At 46.1% G+C, this 23995-nt stretch overlaps 1 long non-coding RNA gene across 3 annotated transcripts in view; it reads left to right on the top strand.

Moving 5' to 3' along the window:
- Positions 1-23995, top strand: part of LOC123774928 (uncharacterized) — a 41288-nt gene that overhangs the window by 13657 nt on the left and 3636 nt on the right. For all 3 annotated transcript variants that reach the window (XR_011225982.1, XR_011225983.1, XR_006775009.2), the window contains exon 2: positions 21725-21861. This is a non-coding gene — a long non-coding RNA (uncharacterized lncRNA). The remainder of the gene's footprint in view (positions 1-21724; positions 21862-23995) is intronic.

Genomic DNA, 23995 nt, shown 5'->3' with positions numbered 1-23995 from the left:
TTTAGCAAAGCTTTTGATACAGTGCCACATGAAAGACTGATTAAAAAAATAGTCTCATGGTATTGGGGGTGCTATATTAAGCTGGATTAGGGCATGGCTATACCAAAGGAAACAGAGAGTTAGTATAAATGGAATCAAGTCAGAGTGGGAAAATGTTGTAAGTGGAGTGCCTCAAGGCTCTGTCCTGGGACCTCTGTTGTTTATAATATATATAAATGATTTAGATTCAGGTTTGAGTAGCAACATTTGCAAATTTGCCAATGATACGAAAATCGGTAGGGAAATTAATTCGGAGGAGGACTCACTATCACTTCAAGTTGATCTAGATAGGGTTTTGAAATGGTCAAAGGATTGGCAGATGCAGTTTAATGCTGATAAATGTAAAGTTCTGACGTTAGGTAATGATGATAGTTACAAGATACGAGCTAGATGGTGTTGTGATTGCGAAGTCGGATTGCGAAAGGGATCTGGGAGTTATGATTAGTAAGAATTTAAAACAAAAGGATCAATGCATAAATGTTCGTAATAAGGCAAATCGGACACTTGGATTTATTAATCGCAGCGTTAGTAACAAGACACCTGGTGTGGTTCTCAAGCTATATCTTGCTCTAGTTAGGCCCCATTTAGATTATGCAGTTCAGTTTTGGTCGCCATATTATAGAATGGATATAAATTCACTTGAACGTGTCCAGCGTAGGATGACTAAGTTAATTCCCCAAATTAGAAATCTTTCATATGAAGAAAGATTAACAAAGCTTAAGTTGCATTCACTGGAAAGGCGAAGAGTTAGGGGTGACATGATAGAGGTTTACAAGTGGATGAATGGACATAACCGGGGGGATATTAATAGGGTATTAAAAGTATCAACACAGGACAGAACACGAAACAATGGATATAAATTGGATAAGTTTAGATTTAGGAAAGACTTGGGTAAATACTGGTTCAGTAACAGGGTTGTTGATTTGTGGAACCAATTGCCGCGTAACATTGTGGAGGTGGGGTCCCTCGATTGTTTCAAGCACGGGTTGGACAAGTATATGAGTGGGATTGGGTGGTTATAGAATAGGAGCTGCCTCGTATGGGCCAATAGGCCTTCTGCAGTTACCTTTGTTCTTATGTTCTTATGTTCTTATGAATCTGGCCTCTGTACATCTTTCCTCAATCTTTGGCGGCTTTGTTTACATTTATTAAACAGTTAATGAGCTCCGAAGCACCAGGAGGCTGTTTATAACAATAACAACAGTTGATTGGCAAGTTTTCATGCTTGTAAACTGTTTAATAAATGTAACCAAAGCCGTCAAAGATTGAGGAAAGATGTATACGTTCGTAAGTACTTGCGTAACAGCTTCGTGAATCTGGCCTCCCTTGGAGTAGAGGGGAACAAGCCCATCTCAGCCCTAACAATCAATGTGGTTGACGTTGGTTGATTGTATATAAAGCTTTCGTCTTTGGTTGCTTTACTTCTTGAGGTTATCTTGAGATGATTTCGGGGCTTTTTAGTGTCCCCGCGGCCCGGTCCTCGACCAGGCCTCCACCCCCAGGAAGCAGCCCGTGACAGCTGACTAACACCCAGGTACCTATTTTACTGCTAGGTAACAGGGGCATAGGGTGAAAGAAACTCTGTCCATTGTTTCTCGCCGGCGCCTGGGATCGAACCCGTGACCACAGGATCACAAGTCCAGCGTGCTGTCCGCTCGGCCGACCGGCTCCCTCTATTCAGTTTACTGAAGACTGAATTATTTTAATTCTTTCAGTTTGTGTGTATATATGAATGAGTTTACAGGACGGTAAAAAGGATTCAAGAATTCAGTCTTGGGTTCCCTCTTAACACACACAAAAAAAATGTATAATAAGAAGCAAAAATTGTGTGTCCTTGGTGTTCACGGGAGGAATAAATACGCATCCCGAATTTTAATAAACTTATTCATCACGTAACAAAAAACTCGGAGACTCACAGCAGCAAATTACGAGTCCTGACGTAGGTGGAGGAGGCCTGGGGGCGCGCGAGCCTCCTGCCGGGCCGCGCGCCCTTAACCACCTTTAAGGAACGACGCACTTAAGGGTCAAATTAGCCCTTGGCGCCAAGCTGGCCGATACGCCCTTTTTACCCCCAATCCCCCGCTCTGGTAACCATGGCAACAGCACGCTCTTAGGGGGGGTTGGAGGGAGGGTCAGTCAGTGGCTCCTGATGTCACCCCTCGGACTATCAACTAGGTAACGGAGGACTGGGAGGCTGTACAAGATCATCTTGATGATGCTGCTTCCGTTAGTATGATTATCTCATTTATTAAGTAATTATCGTTATTGCTTGAGATGATTTCGGGGCTTAGCGTACCCGCGGCCCGGTTCTCAACCAGGCCTCTTTTTTTTTTTTTTTTTTTTTTTTTTTTTTTTTTTTTTTTTTTTGTTACACACACCTCCATAGGAAGCAGCCCGTAGCAGCTGTCTAACTCCCAGGTACCTATTTACTGCTAGGTGAACAGGCGCATCAGGCTGAAAGAAACATTTTTTTTGCCCATTTGTTTCCGGGGATCGAACCCAGAAACTCAGGACGACGAATCCGAAGCGCTGTCCACTCAGCTGACAGGTGTCTTAATTAGTCTCCTGACATTAATTTATAACATGAAATTTCATTAATAATTTAGAGTATGTAAATTTATAACAATTATGTATATGTATATTTTATAATTATTAGTTAGTATACTTGCGGTAGTGTATACCATACTAGAAGCTGTGTGGGGAGGGGGGTGGTGGAAGCTGTGTGGGGAGGGCGGGTGGTGGAAGCTGTGTGGGGAGGGCGGGTGGTGGAAGCTGTGTGGGGAGGGCGGGGGTGGTGGTGGAAGCGGTGTGGGGAGGGGTGATGGTGGTGGAAGCGGTGTGGGGAGGGTGGGGAATGGTGGAAGCGGTGTGGGGAGGGTGGAGGGGTGATGGAAGCGGTGTGGGGAGGGTGGGGGGGTGGTGGAAGCGGTGTGGGGAGGGTGGGGGGGTGGTGGAAGCGGTGTGGGGAGGGTGGAGGGGTGGTGGAAGCGGTGTGGGGAGGGTGGAGGGGTGGTGGAAGCGGTGTGGGGAGGGTGGGGGGGTGGTGGAAGCGGTGTGGGGAGGGTGGGGGGGGGTGGTGGAAGCGGTGTGAAGAGGGTGGGGGGTGGTGGAAGCGGTGTGGGGAGGGGGTGGTGGAAGCGGTGTGGGGAGGGGTGGTGGTGGAAGCTGTGTGGGGAGGGGGGGGGGGGTGGTGGAAGCTGTGTGGGGAGGGGGGATGGTGGAAGCGGTGTTGGGAGGGTGGGGGTGGTGGAAGCGGTGTGGGGAGGGTGGGGGGGGGGTGGTGGAAGCGGTGTGGGGAGGGGGTGGTGGAAACGGTGTGGGGAGGGTGTGGTGGAAGCTGTGTGGGGAGGGGGGGGTGGTGGAAGCTGGGTGTTGAGGGGGGTGGTGGAAGCGGTGTTGGGAGGGTGGGGGGGGGTGGTGGAAGCGGTGTGGGGAGAGGGGGGGGGGTGGTGGAAGCGGTGTGGGGAGGGGGTGGTGGAAGCTGTGTGGAGATTGGGGTGGTGGAAGCTGTGTGGGGAGGGGGGGTGGTGGAAGCTGTGTGGGGAGGGGGGGTGGTGGAAGCTGTGTGGAGAGGGGGGGTGGTGGAAGCTGTGTGGAGATTGGGGTGGTGGAAGCTGTGTGGGGAGGGGGGGTGGTGGAAGCTGTGTGGGGAGGGGGGGGTGGTGGAAGCTGTGTGGGGAGGGGGGGGTGGTGGAAGCTGTGTGGAGATTGGGGTGGTGGAAGCTGTGTGGGGAGGGGGGGTGGTGGAAGCTGTGTGGAGAGGGGGGGGTGGTGGAAGCTGTGTGGGGAGGGGGGGGGTGGTGGAAGCTGTGTGGGGAGGGGGGGTGGTGGAAGCTGTGTGGGGAGGGGGGGGGGGGTGGTGGAAGCTGTGTGGAGAGGGGGGGGGGGGGTGGAAGCTGTGTGGGGGAGGGGGGGTGGTGGAAGCTGTGTGGAGAGGGGGGGTGGTGGAAGCTGTGTGGAGAGGGGGGGTGGTGGAAGCTGTGTGGAGAGGGGGGGGTGGTGGAAGCTGTGTGGAGAGGGGGGGGTGGTGGAAGCTGTGTGGGGGAGGGGGGGGTGGTGGAAGCTGTGTGGGGAGGGGGGGGTGGTGGAAGCTGTGTGGAGAGGGGGGGGTGGTGGAAGCTGTGTGGAGAGGGGGGGTGGTGGAAGCTGTGTGGGGAGGGGGGGGTGTGGAAGCTGTGTGGGGAGGGGGGGGTGGTGGAAGCTGTGTGGGGAGGGGGGGTGGTGGAAGCTGTGTGGAGAGGGGGGGGTGGTGGAAGCTGTGTGGGGAGGGGGGGGTGGTGGAAGCTGTGTGGAGAGGGGGGGTGGTGGAAGCTGTATGGAGAGGGGGGGGTGGTGGAAGCTGTGTGGAGAGGGGGGGGGTGGTGGAAGCTGTGTGGGGAGGGGGGGGTGTGGTGGAAGCTGTGTGGGGAGGGGGGGGTGGTGGAAGCTGTGTGGGGAGGGGGGGTGGTGGAAGCTGTGTGGGGAGGGGGTGGTGGAAGCTGTGTGGGGAGGGGGGTGGAAGCTGTGTGGGGAGGGGGGGGGGTGGTGGAAGCTGTTTGGGGAGGGGGGGTGGTGGAAGCTGTGTGGGGAGGGGGGGGTGGTGGAAGCTGTGTGGGGAGGGGTGGGGTGGAAGCTGTGTGGGGGGAGGGGGGGGGGTGGAAGCTGTGTGGGGGAGGGGGGGGGTGGAAGCGGTGTGGGGAGGGGGGGTGGTGGAAGCGGTGTGGGGAGGGGGGGGTGGTGGAAGCGGTGTGGGGAGGGGGGGGGGTGGTGGAAGCGGTGTGGGGAGGGTGGTGGTGGAAGCGGTGTGGGGTGGGGGGGGTGGTGGAAGCGGTGTGGGGGGTTGGAAGCGGTGTGGGGAGGGGGGGTGGTGGAAGCGGTGTGGGGAGGGGGGGTGGTGGAAGCGGTGTGGGGAGAGGGGTGGTGGAATGCATTTATTTGCATTCTTGGCATAACTATTATGTATCTACATTATTTTTGGCGTATATAATTACAATTTATTTATGTAAATAATTGCGTATTTTTATTTATCGAATTAAATACTAAATATAGATTGGTAATATCCATACGGAGGTTGATAGGAGAGGTTGGCGTTACCCGCAGCGAGGAAGGCCTCCAGGTCCTCAGTGACCTAGAAATGCGCTCAGTCACTGCCTGATTTATGCGTTCTGACGCACTCCCGTGCGCACTTTATGTACTTGGCATCAGCCGGGTCTATGACGCTCTGAAGGGGTGTCACGCACTCGTCCTAGCGGGGCACACAAAAACAGTATTTTTATTTTTGTTCCGGACTTCCGTGGCAGTATTGGAACAAAATAAGAGGTCAGTATCGCTATATTTAATTTCCAAACAGAGAGGGCGTTTATAACTTTGTTTTTTATATCATATTTCCCAGAATATATTTGAAATTAATCTGTATACAACTTCAGTGTACTATGCCCTATAGTTTCGACCAACGGACGAGTTGACGGAATAATAAGAGGAAATTAGCGAATTAATAATCAGAGTATTGCTAATATGGGGTTTCCACAAAACCAAATAATTCAATGGTTCTGGGTATAAAGAATGAACCTTGGGCGCGCGTTCCTCAGGGCAGCTGTATAGCGGTCATGAGGTGCAAAAGCCCTGTGTTTCAGAGGGAAATATAAGGCAGGGTGTTGGTAAGGCCAGACAGGGTGTTGGTAAGGCCAGACAGGGTGTTGGTAAGGCCAGACAGGGTGTTGGTAAGGCCAGGCAGGGTGTTGGTAAGGCCAGGCAGGGTGTTGGTAAGGCCAGGCAGGGTGTTGGTAAGGCCAGGCAGGGTGTTGGTAAGGCCAGGCAGGGTGTTGGTAAGGCCAGGCAGGGTGTTGGTAAGGCCAGGCAGGGTGTTGGTAAGGCCAGGCAGGGTGTTGGTAAGGCCAGGCAGGGTGTTGGTAAGGCCAGACAGGGTGTTGGTAAGGCCAGACAGGGTGTTGGTAAGGCCAGACAGGGTGTTGGTAAGGCCAGACAGGGTGTTGGTAAGGCCAGACAGGGTGTTGGTAAGGCCAGGCAGGGTGTTGGTAAGGCCAGGCAGGGTGTTGGTAAGGCCAGGCAGGGTGTTGGTAAGGCCAGGCAGGGCCGCCTTGGTTGTTGACGGAGGTATGTGCCGCCTGCCTCCAGAGACTAGCCTATTCACGGCAGAACGTTATGCTATTCTGTATGTTCTTCTTCAACTACTTTCTCGCTGTCAGTCCCTCCTTTGTTGCTGTGGTCGACTCTCGCAGTGCTCTCGCGGCTCTGGAGTCCTGTCTATCCGGTGGTCGTCGAGGTTCAACATTGGCTGTTTCTTATCTCCAGTAGATTTAAGACAGTCGAGTTTTGTTGGGATCCCAGCCATATTGGTGTGTCCTTAAATGAGCGTGCGGATGCTGCCACTAAGGAAGCTTTCCTCACTTGTCCCATCTCCCATAAAGGTATTCCTTATTCCGACTTTTACCCAGTTATTCATTCCGCCATCCTTGCTCGTTGGCATGGTTGTTGGTCTTCTGTTACTGGTAACAAACTGCGTACTCTTAAGACTAGTTTGTCCCTGCGGCCTTCTTCCTACCACCGTAACCGGCGATGGGAAACTGCTCTGGCATGGTTGCATATTGGCCATACGCGTTTAACTCACACACTTAATGGAGCGCCGCCCTGCTGCTCCTTATTGTCCCTCTTACAGTTGTGCATATCCTTGTTGAATGTCCAGACTTCCAGGACGAGCGTGTGTCTTGCTTCCCGACCGTCCCTCGCGGTCACTTGTCCCTCGATAGAATCCTTGATGAATCAAGATACTTTTGATCGTTCGCCTTATGTGTTTCTGTTCTCGTATCGGCATCCTTAGTGATATTTAGCGTCCTATGATCGTCCTATGATGGTGCTACATAGCCTTCCCGGCTTGGTGCCTTCTTTCGATAATTACTTACTTGTTAAATTGTAATTAATTTTGTCAATGAAGATGTTAATAATAATAACTTAGGTTTTGCAAGAGTTGCGTTCGTTCTACTGAAACTCTGTTTTTTACTCTATGAAAAGGTTTTATATTTGTTATGAAGTTTTGTAAAAAGAAAAAAGAAAAAAAAGTATTTTGCATTTTTAGTACATAGAGACGGAGACTGATACTCACCCCCCCCTCACACCCGCTCACTCACTCCCACTCACTCACTCCCACTCACTCACTCCCACTCACTCACTCCCACTCACTCACTCCCACTCACTCACTCCCACTCACTCACTCCCACTCACTCACTCCCACTCACTCACTCCCACTCACTCACACCCACCCACTCACTCCCACTCACTCACTCCCACTCACTCACACCCACTCACTCACACCCACTCACTCACACCCACTCACTCACACCCACTCACTCACACCCACTCACACCCACCCACTCACACCCACCCACCCACTCACACCCACCCACTCACACCCACCCACCCACTCACACCCATCCACTCCCATTCACACACCCCCACACACCTCTCTCAAGAACTTCCCGGAGAAATACAATCCGGTTTTAGTTAAGATATTAACGTCCTCTAAAGGGTACTGTATTGTAGAAACTGTGTGGTGTAGTTAGGGGGTGTTACCGGTGTTAGGGAGGGGGTGGAAGCGGTGTGGGGGTGGGGGGTGGAGGTTGAAGCAGTGTTGGGGAGGGAGTTGAAGTTTTCCTTTAACATATTTTCTCCCTCAGACGTGGCCATACATATATACAACGGTAACCCGCATACACACACAAGATACACACTCGCGTCTGACCTACATACACCAGGTTAGAGAGCTGCTGCAGTAGGAAGTCACTGACCACTCTAAGCACACAAGTTAATTGAAGTCTATTTACAATACACGCTAAAAAAATATATATCTTCAGTCCTACATAGACAAGATTAGGGGTTTGTTCTTGTACATACAGAGTATCTTGCACCTGGATTGTACCTGGATGGGGTTCTGGGAGTTCTTCTAATCCCCAATCCCTGCCCGAAGCCAGGCTTGACTTGTGAGAGCTTGGGCCAACAGGCTGTTGCTTGGAGCGGCCCGTAGGCCCACCACAGCCCGGTTGGTCCGGCACTTCTTGCAGAAAACAATCCAGTTTTCTCTTGAAAATGCCCACGGTTGTTCCGGCAATATTTCTTACACTCGCTGGGAGGGTGTTGTACAACATTGGACCTATGATACTGTCCTCTGATTGTGCCTAGTGTAGCGAGTCATTGATCGCTGAACCACAGTATATATTTGAAATGTGTTTACAAAAGCAAATTACAATTTTAATCATGATGTACATTTTTTCACCTACGGTGACAGGGGCCAGGTTACAGAATACAGTGAGTCATTGCGCATACACACAGTGATCACAGTGCTTTTACGAGTTCGAGTAATAACTGCATCATATACTTTAAAACAATGTTGTATGCCATAGTGAATCCTGGGTGCAGATCCGGTATATCAAGTGTTCCGGTATATCAAGTGTTCCACTAGACAGATGATACTGACACAGTTCACCATCTCATCGTGGGACGTGCCAGTCGATATGGAACAGTTTGAATATAGTGTTCAAGGGGTGGAATGGGTGTAGGGAGGGGGGTGGAATGGGTGTAGGGAGGGGGGTGGAATGGGTGTAGGGAGAGGGGTGGAATGGGTGTAGGGAGGGGGGTGGAATGGGTGTAGGGAGGGGGTGTGGAATGGGTGTTTGGACTAGGTAGTGAAGGGACGAGGACGGGCAAAAGGATGGGTGTTTAAGGGCGAGAATCGTCGGATGTTAGAGGGAAAGAGTAGTAAGAGAAGGAAGAGAGGACCGGAGAACAGGAGTGGAGGAAGAGAAAGAAAGGACAACGACAACAAAGGCAGAGAGGAGAAAATGTCGATTTTTCCTTTTGCTGGTGAGAGTGATAAAGCACGTGTGTGTGTGTGTGTGTGTGTGTGTGGGGTGTGCGTGTGTGTGTGTGTGTGCGTGTGTGGGGTGTGCGTGTGTGGGGTGTGCGTGTGTGGGGTGTGCGTGTGTGTGTGTGTGTGTGTGTGTACGTGTGTGTGTGTGGTGTGTGTGCGTGCGTGCGTGCATGTGTGTGTGTGTGTGCGTGCGTGTGCGCGTGTGCGTGTGTGTGTGTGCGTGTGTGCGTGTGTGTGTGTGGGGGGGGGGTGTTCACCTAGATGTACTTGCACCGTTAAGCTAGGCTCCCAGTCCGGCCTTCCGAATATTCTCAGATTAACTCATTGACTCATTTCACACGATTTTTCACATTAACATTTCACAATTTCGTATCGCGTTAGCTCCATCGACTTCTACGTCTAACCTCATCCACTTACTGACAGCTCTAACAGTGAAAAAGTTCTTTCTGACTTCTTATGCGATTCATTTATGTCGCCAGTTTCCATCTAATACTCCCACTCGCACTGCTCTTCCTGGCTTTGAACAATATTGCTTTGTGAATTTCCCTTGGAATCGTGTATGTTGTTATCATGTCCCCCCCTCCCTCCCTTGTCTCTTCTCTAGTGTGGTAAGGTCCAGTTCTCTCAGTCCTTCCTCATAGTTTAATCCCTTCAGCTCCGGTACGAGTCTCGTTGCGAATCTTTGGACCTTTTGTAGGTTTTATTTGTTTGTTTGTTTTTCAGGTTAGGATTCAAGCTGGGGTTACACATTTTCGAGCCTGTATCGGATCTGTCTGTTTGTACTGGTCTAATTGTACTTGTTTAATTGTGCTTGCGGTGGTCGAGTTTCTGCTCTTTGGTTCCGACTCAACTATCAGTAAACAGGTTTACAGGTTCCTGAGCCTATTGGGTTCTTATCGTATATATATTTGAAACTGTGTATGGGGGTCAGCCTCCACCACATCACTGCCTAATGCGTTCCATTTACCAACTACTCTGAGACCGAACAAATTCTTTCTAATGTCTCTGTGGTTCATTTGGGTACTCCCGCCAAACACACACCGAAACTACGACGTTGGTACAACGTTCGAACAAGTTTTAACACCTCCTAACCAGTTATAACAACCAATATAGCAAGTTGTAACAACGTTCTAATACGTCATAAACACGTTAAGCCAAGATGTAACAACTTTATTACAAGTTGTAACAAGCGGAAAATAGAGACAGTTTCGGTTTGTGTTTCCAGGGCTAAGTTTCCACCTATGTCCCCTTGTTCGTGTTCCACCCATGCTAAATAGTGTGTGTGCGTGCGTGTGTGTTTGCGTGCGTGCTCGCCTGGCTCCCTCCCAAGGGCTATCCGTGTCTCTATGTAAACATTACCTTCTATTGGTGTGTGTACACACACACACACACACACACACAGCACAGGTATGGTGAGTTACTAGGTGAGTAAAGTAGAAGAGAGAGAGACGCGGGAGGAGGGGGGGGGGAGGAATGGATTCAGAGACCTGTGTGTGTAAAGAGGGGGGGGGGTTGAGGGGGGGTAGAGGGGAGGGAGTTTGACTAATTTATAGTTTTTTGTTATATTTTAATTAAGTACCATCTAACACTTCCATCAATGGGTATTTAACCTCAAATACCCATTACAATGGATGTTGTAGATTACAAAATGGGTTTCGGGTCTTAGAACCCCCCTTCGGCGTTCTTCAAACGTGTAGGAGTTTACTTCAGTTTACCCTTGTCACCCTTTGACAGCGAAGGCCAAATGTCCATTCGGTGTAGCCCGCCAAACCGTGTTCACCAATGAACAAACCCGCGTTCAATTTCAATGAACACGGGTTGGACTTACTTGCCTATTGACTTCCTTCTTCCGAGCTGCACCTGGAGTCAGGTTCAGCGCGGGAAGGTTGGTGGCGGACCCGCGAGTCTGGACACAGGTACCCACCAGGTCCTTACCCCCAGCGGCGCCTTGCTACATGGCCACATGTAGCAAGTTCTCCTACAGCGGGTCTCTGGTCCATGCTGGCCAGAAACCAGTGTGTCATGAGGTCTTGACACTCAGTCATGACAAAGATCGCGATAGTAATGACAGCAACTTGGCGCGCGTGACAGGACCCGATAGGCTTTTCGGTAGAAATGATGGCATTAGTTTCTGTCGTGATACGACCGGTTTAAACTACTGTTGCAGGGTTTTTGGATAGAAAGAACAGTCCACCACCCTTCTCGTACCTATTCCACGCGACGAACAGGGATGGGACATGATAAATATGGGAATAGGGTGTAGCCATCTTGTCTCGGGTTAAGTGTAACGTTTGGGACAAAGTGGCAGGTTAGACTTAGTCTTCTATGGAAAAGTGGTGTGTGTTGGGGCGGTCACATCGGGGTAAATAGTCACGTCCGGGAAAGTGTCACTTCGGAGAAAGTGTTACATTAGGGTTAAGAAATATGTTTTGGGTTAAGTGTCAGGTTAAGGAAGTGTCACCTCAGGGGAGGTTGACTTTAATGGGAAGTGTCACTATGTACAGTGTTAGCCTAATGTGACACTGTAGGCTAATGTGACACTGTAGCCTAACGTGACACTGTAGGCTAATGTGACACTGTAGGCTAATGTGACACTGTAGGCTAACGTGACACTGTAGGCTAACGTGACACTGTAGGCTAACGTGACACTGTAGCCTAACGTGACACTGTAGCCTAACGTGACACTGTAGCCTAACGTGACACTGTAACCTACGGTGTCACGTTAGGCTACGCTAGGGTAAGGTGTGACGCAAATGTAAAGGTGCATAGCAACGGGCAGGTGCCTGTTAACGGTTAGGTGCATAGCAACGGGCAGGTGCCTGTTAACGGTTAGGTGCATAGCAACGGTCAGATGCCTAGCAACGGGCAGGTGTATAGCAACGGTCAGATACCTAGCAACGGGCAGGTGTATAGCAACGGTCAGATACCTAGCAACGGGCAGGTGCATAGCAACGGTCAGATACCTAGCAACGGGCAGGTGCATAGCAACGGTCAGATACCTAGCAACGGGGCAGGTGCATAGCAACGCGCGTGGTATCATATGCCGGTAATTCACCTCAAATTAATTCAAGTGGTTGCCTTGGTGCGTGACCCCGACCGAATCCACTCCATCGACCAATCACAACCCCGCACTTCCTCCCCCCTTCCCCCCTTACTCCTGATGAATACGTCACTCCTGACTATCCAATTAGCTGCGGAGAACGACGCGACGTCACCGTCGGCCGACCAGTCGGGAGCAAGGACTGCCGCGACGTCACGCTGCGATCGGCCAATCACGCGCGCGGAGAGAACGTGCTGTGTCCGGGGAACGTGCCTTGGCAGACGGAGTTCCGACGGCGTGTTTGGGACTCTGGCGGGAAGCTAAAACGTGACATAGTCTGGGTGTGTCGGGGCCTCGCGCGTGCCCCTGAACCAGAATAAGGGACCACGACGGGAATTTAGCTGCTAAAGTGACCTTGAAACGCGAGATAAGGGGTCGGGAAGGCCATCTCTCTCCGCTGCACTTTAAGGTGCAGCCGACACGCTCAAATGAGCATCCCGGCATGTTGTACATTACCAACTTTAATAACCATGATTAATCAACCTCATGACCTAACAAACTAATGACCCGCCTAACTGAGACCACCTCCCCACCCACCCCCCCAAAAAAAAAATTAAGTGGAGCCTCAAATGTTAAATTATTATTTTTACCGGACATCTAAGTGCTTAAATGGATCAAGCGAGCATCAAAGCCATCCAAATCAAACTACAAAATAAACATTTTAAATTTAAATTACACAATTGGACTGTCGTTCGTTTTAATGAATAAATTTATATAAAGTACATAAATTTATATAAAGTTTATATAAAGTAAATGTAAATGGCATTTCTTTTTACCCTTTTGGTTATGGGGCAGGAAATGGAGGCAGAGGGGGATAAATATGTAGAAAAAATATTTTCGAATAATTCCAGAAAATAGTTAATATAATAGATTCATTTTATTTTGTCTTTTCGTGGTGAGAATTGCTAAGAGTGCACTATGATTTTTGTTTCAATATCCATGTCGATTTGCTCGGGACATTTTAACTAGCTATGTCAACCTAATCAGCTTAGCTAGCTACGTCAACCTAATCAGCTTAGCCAGCTACGTCAACCTAATCAGCTTAGCCAGCTACGTCAACCTAATCAGCTTAGCCAGCTACGTCAACCTAATCAGCTTAGCCAGCTACGTCAACCTAATCAGCTTAGCTAGCTACGTCAACCTAATCAGCTTAGCCAGCTACGTCAACCTAATCAGCTTAGCTAGCTACGTCAACCTAATCAGCTTAGCCAGCTACGTCAACCTAATCAGCTTAGCTAGCTACGTCAACCTAACCAGCTGCGTCAACTTAGCCAACTGTGTCAACTGCGTTAAGTTATCCAGCTATGACGATTCAACCAGCTGATGTTATTTAAATAAAATAGCCTAACATGTCGTCTAGCGACACCTAAATTCTATCACAAGAGAGGTGGAGCCTTATCAGTGTAGGCTGTGTGCTCCGAGAGGTGGAGCCTTATCAGTGTAGGCTGTATTTTAGTATTATCAACTTCTCAAGACTACATAACAGTGCATGCAGGTCAGCAGTAAAGTAATTATTACTTCTCTGGAAAGGCGGCAGTGAATACGATGGGCTCACCATAGCCTCTACTGCTGGGAATTTTTTGTACCGTGGTGCTGGGAATGTATTATTTCGAGGAGCTAGGAATTTTTTGTTCAGTGGAGCTAGGAATTTTTTGTTCCGAGGAGCTGAATCTAAAGCAACAACAAGAGGGGCATGCGACGTCTGGGGTAACTGCAAAAAAATTACCGCAGCCTGCAGATTTATTTGAAACTTTCATTGAAGAAGGCGTGAGAAAACGAATGCGTACTGGATTGTACCAGACATATTTTTGTTTTCAAATTGTACGTGGGATGAAGGATGTGATGTTAGGCAGCAAACGGTTTTATATTTACATAGAATGTGACTTGCCACCAATGGAATGACAGTGTCAAATGTGGTACGCTGGTATTGAAACTTTATGCAATTAATGAACCGAAATTTTACGTAATCGTCCTAATAATAAATATATAACCTTTTATGAATAAGATTTTTGATTTGGAATCAATGGAACAGTAAGTAGGAAAATATCATGAAGATGATAGGCAATGGACGCAAGCAACAATTGAGGACCTTGTGGAGTTTGGGAGATATTGGCAATAGTTCTATATACACGCGAGTCAAGGCGGTGGTGACGTCACACTAATTACCGAACATCATAATGATTACCCGCCTAACACACACCGAAACTACGACGTTGGTACAACGTTCGAACAAGTTTTAACACCTAACCAGTTATAACAACCAATATAGCAAGTTGTAACAACGTTTTAATACGTCATAAACACGTTAAGCCAAGATGTAACAACTTTATTACAAGTTGTAATAAGCGGAAAATTGAGACTTACAGTTTGTGTTTCCAGGGTACGTCTATCGTGGGACGTCAGTCGACGTCAGCCTTGCCAGCAGGAAGTAGAGTATTTCATATAACCTGTCTTCAGGGAGGACAATTGCTCACGGGAATGGATTGAGATCGATTACATAATTAGTGATGTTTTCTACTCTGTCCATGGTTAGGTTAGGTTAAGGTTACTGTAGGTTAAGTTTTGATTAGGTTCAGTTTGATTACGTTTGGTTTCATTAATATGGTGTATTATTGATGATATATGGCATTCGGAAGCTATTTGAGTGGTAACGAGAATTCTGTTTACAGAAAGCCAAATTGTTCAAAGAAAACTTTTTCAGTGCATAATGTGTATTTTAAACCAACTATTTATAGTACAATAAAGTTATAACTGGGGAGTAATATCTGCTCAGGGTAAACAAAGGTTTACTTGCTAGTTTACCTGTAGACTATTACAGAAACCATAATAGACTTTTAAACCATCAAAAATATATCGATAATTATCCAGGTGGTTTGAGGGCAGGAGTATGGTTTCTCATGGTAATGAATTTGCTTCGAGGGCGAGCTCTTTCGGAATATATGTTGACCCAGTAGAAAATATAATGTGATGGTTTATTTTTTACTCCCATTTGATATGTTGTTTCTAATGTTTTTATCTTTGGAACGAAGTTTATCGTCCTAAAAGTTCATAAGAAGCTAATAATGGTTTGCGTGCACGAGGTAACTGATACCACACTCATTATAGTCCCGGTAAAGCCTTGCATCTAAGTTGCTTGAAGACATTAACATTGAGTGAATTGCATAGAATCTGCAGTCATGTTACCTAGCAGTAAAATAGGTACCTGGGTGTTAGTCAGCTGTCACGGGCTGCTTCCTGGGGGTGGAGGCCTGGTCGAGGACCGGGCCGCGGGGACACTAAAGCCCCGAAATCATCTCAAGATAACCTCAAGATCAAATACTGCAAGCTTTCTACAGGCTCTGAACTGCAGTTCTGGTTTACGTATTCCCTTAAACAATCGGGTCATTGTAGTCATTCTTCCCGGTTATTGAGAATTATTTCATGTTACATTTGAAATTAATTTAAATTAATAAATATGTAATCAATTTGCAAACATTTTGATTATCATGCTGGCAAAATGTTGTCTAAACCAACATTTAAAGTGCCGAAGGTACTTATTTTTCTATAGAATAATTGCATTTTGCTTCGAAGTTCTAAATGAGTTAACTGTGTTCAAGGATTTATTTTCTACAACGTTTTGTTCCACTCTGGAACATCTTCAGGAAAAGAATGAATACACGCGGTGGAAGTGATGTTGTGTGGGTTGAGGTGAAGGGTCGGAGGAATATAGGGGCCGTCAAACTTAAGGAACAAGGGAATAAATGGGGATGGAAGCCAATCAAACGATGGGTAAGGCGGTGGGCGGAGAGAACTGGGTAGAGATGTCGTTGTTATCCGGTGCTGTATGGTGAGGTCTGGGTCTGAGAGTAGGCAAGGTGCTGTATGGTGAGGTCTGGGTCTGAGCGTAGGCAAGGTGGTGTATGGTGAGGTCTGGGTCTGAGCGTAGGCAAGGTGGTGTATGGGTCTGAGCGTAGGCAAGGTGCTGTATGGTGAGGTCTGGGTCTGAGCGTAGGCAAGGTGCTGTATGGTGAGGTCTGGGTCTGAGCGTAGGCAAGGTGGTGTATGGTGAGGTCTGGGTCTGAGCGTAGGCAAGGTGGTGTATGGGTCTGAGCGTAGGCAAGGTGCTGTATGGTGAGGTCTGGGTCTGAGCGTAGGCAAGGTGGTGTATGGTGAGGTCTGGGTCTGAGCGTAGGCAAGGTGGTGTATGGGTCTGAGCGTAGGCAAGGTGCTGTATGGTGAGGTCTGGGTCTGAGCGTAGGCAAGGTGGTGTATGGTGAGGTCTGAGTCTGAGCGTAGGCAAGGTGTTGTATGGTGAGGTCTGGGTCTGAGAGTAGGCAAGGTGCTGTATGGTGAGGTCTGGGTCTGAGAGTAGGCAAGGTGCTGTATGGTGAGGTCTGGGTCTGAGCGTAGGCAAGGTGGTGTATGGTGAGGTCTGAGTCTGAGCGTAGGCAAGGTGCTGTATGGTGAGGTCTGGGTCTGAGCGTAGGCAAGGTGGTGTATGGTGAGGTCTGGGTCTGAGCGTAGGCAAGGTGGTGTATGGGTCTGAGCGTAGGCAAGGTGCTGTATGGTGAGGTCTGGGTCTGAGCGTAGGCAAGGTGGTGTATGGTGAGGTCTGGGTCTGAGCGTAGGCAAGGTGTTGTATGGTGAGGTCTGGGTCCGAGCGTAGGCAAGGTGCTGTATGGTGAGGTCTGGGTCTGAGCGTGGGCAAGGTGTTGTATGGTGAGGTCTGGGGTCTGAGCGTAGGCAAGGTGTTGTATGGTGAGGTCTGGGGCTGAAAGTAGGCAAGGTGGTGTATGGCGAGGTCTGGGTCTGAGCGTAGGCAAGGTGCTGTATGGCGAAGTCTGGGTCCGAGTGTAGGCAAGGTGCTGTTTGGTGAGGTCTGGGTCTGAGCGTAGGCAAGGTGCTGTATGGCGAAGTCTGGGTCCGAGCGTAGGCAAGGTGCTGTATGGTGAGGTCTGGGTCTGAGCGTGGGCAAGGTGTTGTATGGTGAGGTCTGGGTCTGAGCGTAGGCAAGGTGTTGTATGGTGAGGTCTGGGGCTGAAAGTAGGCAAGGTGGTGTATGGCGAGGTCTGGGTCTGAGCGTAGGCAAGGTGCTGTATGGCGAAGTCTGGGTCCGAGTGTAGGCAAGGTGCTGTTTGGTGAGGTCTGGGTCCGAGCGTAGGCAAGGTGCTGTATGGCGAAGTCTGGGTCCGAGCGTAGGCAAGGTGCTGTATGGCGAAGTCTGGGTCCGAGCGTAGGCAAGGTGCTGTATGGCGAAGTCTGGGTCCGAGCGTAGGCAAGGTAGCGAAATCATTATTCTGTATATTTAAAAACAACATAACAAGATTGTAGATCGATAAGAATACAATTTAAAGGACTAATGTAAACCCATCATTCAATGACTTCATACAAAAAATGTTCCACATCTCAGCATTGTCAATCAAGAGAGTGTAGGGCAATCCCGGTTCAAAATCCCTCCCAACATGTTGCATAGTTCATGCAACATAGATCTGACTTATAGAAGACTCAAAATGCCTGTCAATTAGCCATCTCTTTGTGACAGCAGTTCCTTCAAAATTCCAATAGACCAGCAAGGGAGGTCTCTTGCTTTCTCTGACAAATGGTTTTATTCTGTCCTGTAGAGCTGCTACATAGTATGGTATGGTATGGTATACATAGATGGTATGTATATATGTATGTATAAGCTTATATTTTTGGAAAAGTTGGAGTGGCCAGTGAAAAGTCAGTGCCTTAAAAAACACATTGAGTTTGATGGATTGGTTCCTTCAGATAAAAGTATATAATTTGTTTGTAAATATTTCTTCAAATGTTGGTATGGCTCATTGAGATGGAAGACTCAAACAGAAAACGGAACAGTACATCACTTTCGTGAGCCGATTTCATTTCAAATTACGTCCATTTTTTCCATAGAAATAGATTTTGATTCATAGATTTTGGCGACGAGTGAAAAACGACGTAATTATAATAGAACGGGTTGTAGTACTGCCTATAGGACAATCAACCCGACTGTGCATGTGTGTACTCGCCTAATTGTGCTTGCGGGGGTTGAGCTCCGGCTCTTTGGTCCCGCCTCTCAACCGTCAATCAACTGATGTACAGATTCCTGGGCCTACTGGGCTCAGTATGTATGCAACACACACACACACACACACACACACACACACACACACACACACACACACACACACACACACACACACACACAGGGGAATTGACAGGGTGGACAAAGACAAACTCTTCAGCACGGGTGGGACACGAACAAGGGGACACAGGTGGAAACTTAGTACCCAGATGAGCCACAGAGACGTTAGAAAGAATTTTTTCAGTGTCAGAGTAGTTAATAAATGGAATGCACTAGGAAGTGATGTGGTGGAGGCTGACTCCATACACAGTTTCAAATGTAGATATGATAGAGCCCAGTAGGCTCAGGAATCTGTACACCAGTTGATTGACAGTTGAGAGGCGGGACCAAAGAGCCAAAGCTCAACCCCCGCAAGCACAATTAGGTGAATACACACACACACACAGTGCATGTGTGTGCGTGTGGCAATCTGGTCGTGTCTACTGAAAACGGGATTTAGCTCTGAAGCCCCGCCTCATGGTTATTATACTTAGAACATTTATATCTCCAGACGTACTCGGTCATGCTTTACTTTTAAGGCTGTGATCCCCCTCAGTACCTTGTATGTTGTGATCATATCTCGTCATACTATCTCAGTGTCGGTAGTCTAAGTTCACTTTGTTCTCATAGCTCATTTCTCTTATGTTAGATGCCTGTACTGTGGCAAATCCTTGAACGTGCTTAATATACGAGTTTCATATGTGTTCCCTAAGTAAATACAGGTATAGGTGTGTGCGCTTATACGTGTGTGTGTGTACTCGCCTAGTTGTGCTTGCGGGGGTTGAGCTCTGGCTCTCTGGTCCCGCCAAGTGTGTGCGTGTGTGTTTGAGTGCGCGTGAATTTCTTACACAGTGTCAATCAAGGATGTGACTCTTCATGGATCTCCCGGATTTGTGTAGATGTGAAGACTGGCAAGACCGCCCCAGTTCGAACCCCGGTGTATACCATGCAGCAACTCGGCTTGTATGAGGCTGCGGGTTCTCCACATCAATCCGGATTCTCTTGTTTTGCAACTGACGTGTTCCTTCAGCATTATCCGACGTCAGATACTATACATAAATTATCATTATATGCATTATACTAACTTCATGCTTGTATCATTATCGCTTCAAGGTGATAAATATACAACATGTATACTTTATATACCGACACACTGATCTCCTCGGTACACATTGTATGTTCACAATACATACACACACACACACACACACACATACATAAATATATATATATATAATATTTTAGTAGCAGTCTTTCTTGTAAACTTATGTTAAATATGACCGAAAAGGTAAGAATAATCATTCTCACACGAATTTTCTTAATAGTTCTTACGTTTTTTTTCACTGTCGATGGTAATTAAAAAATCAATTCTCCAAAATTCATTTTTATTTCTAGTATAATAAAAATGAATTTTGGAGTACTGATTTTTCAATTACCATCGCCAATGAAAAGAAATATAAGAAATATTGAGAAAATTCATGTTAGAATTATTAATCTTACCTTTTCGGTCATATTTAACTATATATATATATATATATATATATATATATATATATATATATATATATTATATATATATTAGTATATTTTGGTAGCAGTCTTTCCTGTAGACATATATTATTAAATATGACCGAAAAAGTAAGATTAATAATTCTAACACGAATTTTCTCAATCTTTCGTACATTTCTTTTCACTGTTGGAGGTAAATCAAAAATCAATTCTCCAAAATTCATTTTTATTTCTAGTCTGACGCGACACGAGCGCGTTTCGTAAAACTTATTACATTTTCAAAGACTTTAGTTCACAAATACACAACTGAATAGAACTTACGCATCTCCGATTTTATATCTACATTTGAGTGAGGTGGAAGGGGTGATGTGGCATTAACACAAGACTGAACAAGAGGTGGCATTAATAGGGTATTAATTTCATCAACACAAGACAGAACACGAAACAATGGGTATTGAATAGAAGTGTTTGTAGAAAGCCTATTGGTCCATATTTCTTGATGCTTCTATATTGGAGCAGAGTCTAGAGGTGGGTAGAATATAGTTGTGCAATAATTGGCTGTTGATTGCTGGTGTTGACTTCTTGATGTGTAGTGCCTCGCAAACGTCAAGCCGCCTGCTATCGCTGTATCTATCGATGATTTCTGTGTTGTTTACTAGGATTTCTCTGGCTATGGTTTGGTTGTGGGAAGAGATTATATGTTCCTTAATGGAGCCCTGTTGCTTATGCATAAGCAACAGGGCTCCATTACAGACTTCACATTTAGAACAACATTCATATGCTATTTGTACAGGCTATTTGTACTATTATGCATAAGCAACAGGGCTCCATTAAGGAACATATAATCTCTTCCCACAACCAAACCATAGCCAGAGAAATCCTAGTAAACAACACAGAAATCATCGATAGATACAGCGATAGCAGGCGGCTTGACGTTTGCGAGGCACTACACATCAAGAAGTCAACACCAGCAATCAACAGCCAATTATTGCACAACTATATTCTACCCACCTCTAGACTCCGCTCCAATATAGAAGCATCAAGAAATATGGACCACTAGGCTTTTTACAAACACTTCTATTCAATACCCATTGTTTCGTGTTCTGTCTTGTGTTGATGAAATTAATACCCTATTAATACCACCTCTTGTTCTGTCTTGTGTTGATGAAATTAATACCCTATTAATACCACCTCTTGTTCTGTCTTGTGTTGATGATATTAATACCACCTCTTGTTCTGTCTTGTGTTGATGAAATTAATACCCTATTAATGCCACCTCTTGTTCTGTCTTGTGTTAATGCCACATCACCCCTTCCACCTCACTCAAATGTAGATATAAAATCGGAGATGCGTAAGTTCTATTCCGCCACACTTGGTCCGGGAGACATCTCCCGTCACGCAGGGTGCAGTTGCGCCTCCACAGATCTCCAGTATCATCTTTTGATACTGGTAATGGCTCGAAAGGGCCACCACTTACGGGCTATTCATGCCCGTGCCACCTCTTGGGTGGCTTAATCTTCATCAATCAATGAGTTCTATTCAGTTGTGTATTTGTGAACTAAAGTCTTTGAAAATGTAATAAGTTTTACGAAACGAGCTCGTGTCGCGTCAGACTAGAAATAAAAATGAATTTTGGAGAATTGATTTTTGATTTACCTCCAACAGTGAAAAGAAATGTACGAAATATTGAGAAAATTCGTGTTAGAATTATTTATCTTACTTTTTCGGTCATATTTAATAATATATATATATATATATATATATATATATATATATATATATATATATATATATATATATATATATATATATATATATAATAATCTGTCAAAATTACTTGAGCACTTTGTTGTTCTATTCATTCTCCTGTTTATACATTTTCACATTATTTATCACGTGTTACTTTATTCCTGATTTACACAGGCGTGTTATTCATTTATTTAATATTATACAAGCTCTGTATTTTCAAAAGTGGGCAACATTATAGTAATTTTGTTTGGACTACTTTTGCTTTTAATATTTAATAATATCGTGTAAATTACAAAAGTGATTCGCCCGGGTTATTGTGATTGTGATTGCAAATGGATGATTGCAAATAATCGCTTTGTTATTGCAGACGTCACAATAACGTGGCTGAAATGCTCGATGGTCCTCCATTGATCTAGAGGGAAGATGGAAGTCCTGACGGACAGCTAGAAGCCGGAGTGAGGCAACAATCACTGTATCCTTCAGCGCTCTCTACGATTAAGGAGGGTAGGTGAATCGTAGAGTGAGGTGTAAGATATGACGATGAGACGACGGCGACGACGTTTCGGTCCGTCCTGGACCATTATATCGTGTGGACCATTATCGCGACTTGATCATTTTCGGTCCAGGACGGACCGAAACGTCGTCCGCTTCTCCATCTTGTGATGTGTGGGGGTTTGGTTATCACCCATGTCGCTTGTTTCATTGTGTGAGAGGTAGTTAAGATGAATGTTTTGGTGGGTAGAAGGAATATATATTTTTTCTCCTGAACGCCGGTCTACAGGCTATCATTTTATTTGTTTGTAAAATGTGAAGAGCTTTTTTTAGCAGTGTTTTTCAGTGTGATTCACTCTAAAGTAGAATAGTCGCATAGCGTGTATATAGGTCGTATTTGTATTTTCTCGCTTGTAGGCCTATAGGCATAGTCTCTCCGGCTTGGCGACTTCTTGTAATAAATACTTCTAGGTCTATATATATATTTGTAAAAATTGAGTTCATATTTATATAAACACCTATTCACGGTTTATCAAGGTGGTATAATTTTAATATTGACGGGCAATCGCATACCTGGGACAGCAAGTAGGCCTGTCTTTGATACAATAAGAGTTTAGAATCTAAACAATTTGTATTGTACACCCAAGAGACTCTTTATTCTGTACTCTCATAGCTGCCATTAATGCGTGTCCATTGTAAAATAGGCTATCGACGTAGGTATTTCCTGTTCTAAATGCATTTACCTCCGTCTGAAATACTTATTTAAGACAATTTGAGTTTAGAATATTGTAATATTCTAATGAAGTGTTCCGTATTTTCACTACGTTAGTGAAAATAGGTCTATATATATATTTCCACTTTTTACAAAATTTACAAAAATTCCTTTTAAGAAATTTACAAAAATAATATTCATAGCCCAATATTCTTTCATTCCTATTTTCTTCACATAGGAGAACGTTTATAACCACAAGTATGACCCAGCGCATACAGCAGTTAGACACATCACTCTCCTAAAATATTTTAAGACATGGATGTGTTCGCTCTGCGGGAGACAAACCTCCGCTCATGGTTGATTTGCGACTGAGCCCTCCCCTGGGAACAGTGGGCGTGGCCCAACTGTCATGGGCGGGGTTTACATCCAGCTCGAGCAACCATTGGGTGTCTCGCGGCGCAGCTCCCCAGCGACCAATTAAGTAAACAACGGGGGAGCATCACAGGCCGTTCCTGATTCCTATTGGTGGATGAGAATTTACCCGCCAGCTTTTTTGGGCGCCAAAGACGAGTACTAAATTTCTATTGGCTGTCGACGATTCCCTGGCGGTTTTTATGCACTCGATCTTTGAACTGTTTGTTAAACTAGCGTTCACTCTTCATTCTTTTCAGGATCAGTGTACTTATTAAAGATACAACATAATGACCAGACTGAGGAATGTCTTTCTCTATTATATCAGTTGAGAGATTTATTCGTTATATACACACACACACTATATATATATATATATATATATATATATATATATATATATATATATATATATATATATATATATATATATATATATATAATAATGTGTGTGTGTGTGTGTGTTAAGTAGCTGGTTGAGGGCGTGAGCGGCTGCCGGCGACCAATCTAAGACAACAGTGCTGACGGTCTGAGCTCAACTTGGGCGGGAAACTTAGGGTGGCCGAGACGAAAGGTGAATGGATGAAGCAGCACACACGGGAGACGGATGGGATGAAAGTGGCGCCAAAGGCAGATGAGATGAATGCGGGAACATAAACGATGGGAGGGAGTGGATGAGGAAATACGAATACTAAAGTTTGCAAATAACGTGACAATTGACAGAATATGTACTAATCGAAAGATAAAAAGTGGAATTATACTGGTAATTAAAATACATATGTCAAGATAGTTTAGGTTTATTTAATTAGTTTAGGTAGTTCAGATCGTTCAAGTAAAGATATTTCTTTTCAAAAAGACAACGGGAGTTATAGAGAAAACTTAATCCTGCAGCCTCTCCGAGGCACAAACCAGGATTTTTACACCCCCCTTCCCCTGCACCCGAGCTATGTCAATAGGCCGTTCTCCCTCTTCGCCCTTACATCAGTGTACTAACTTACTGAATCCAGTAAGTTCAGTAGAACT

Source organism: Procambarus clarkii, chromosome 92, assembly GCF_040958095.1.
Source record: "Procambarus clarkii isolate CNS0578487 chromosome 92, FALCON_Pclarkii_2.0, whole genome shotgun sequence".
Taxonomy (NCBI): Eukaryota; Metazoa; Arthropoda; class Malacostraca; order Decapoda; family Cambaridae; genus Procambarus; species Procambarus clarkii.
This window is presented reverse-complemented; position numbering and strand designations above follow the sequence as displayed.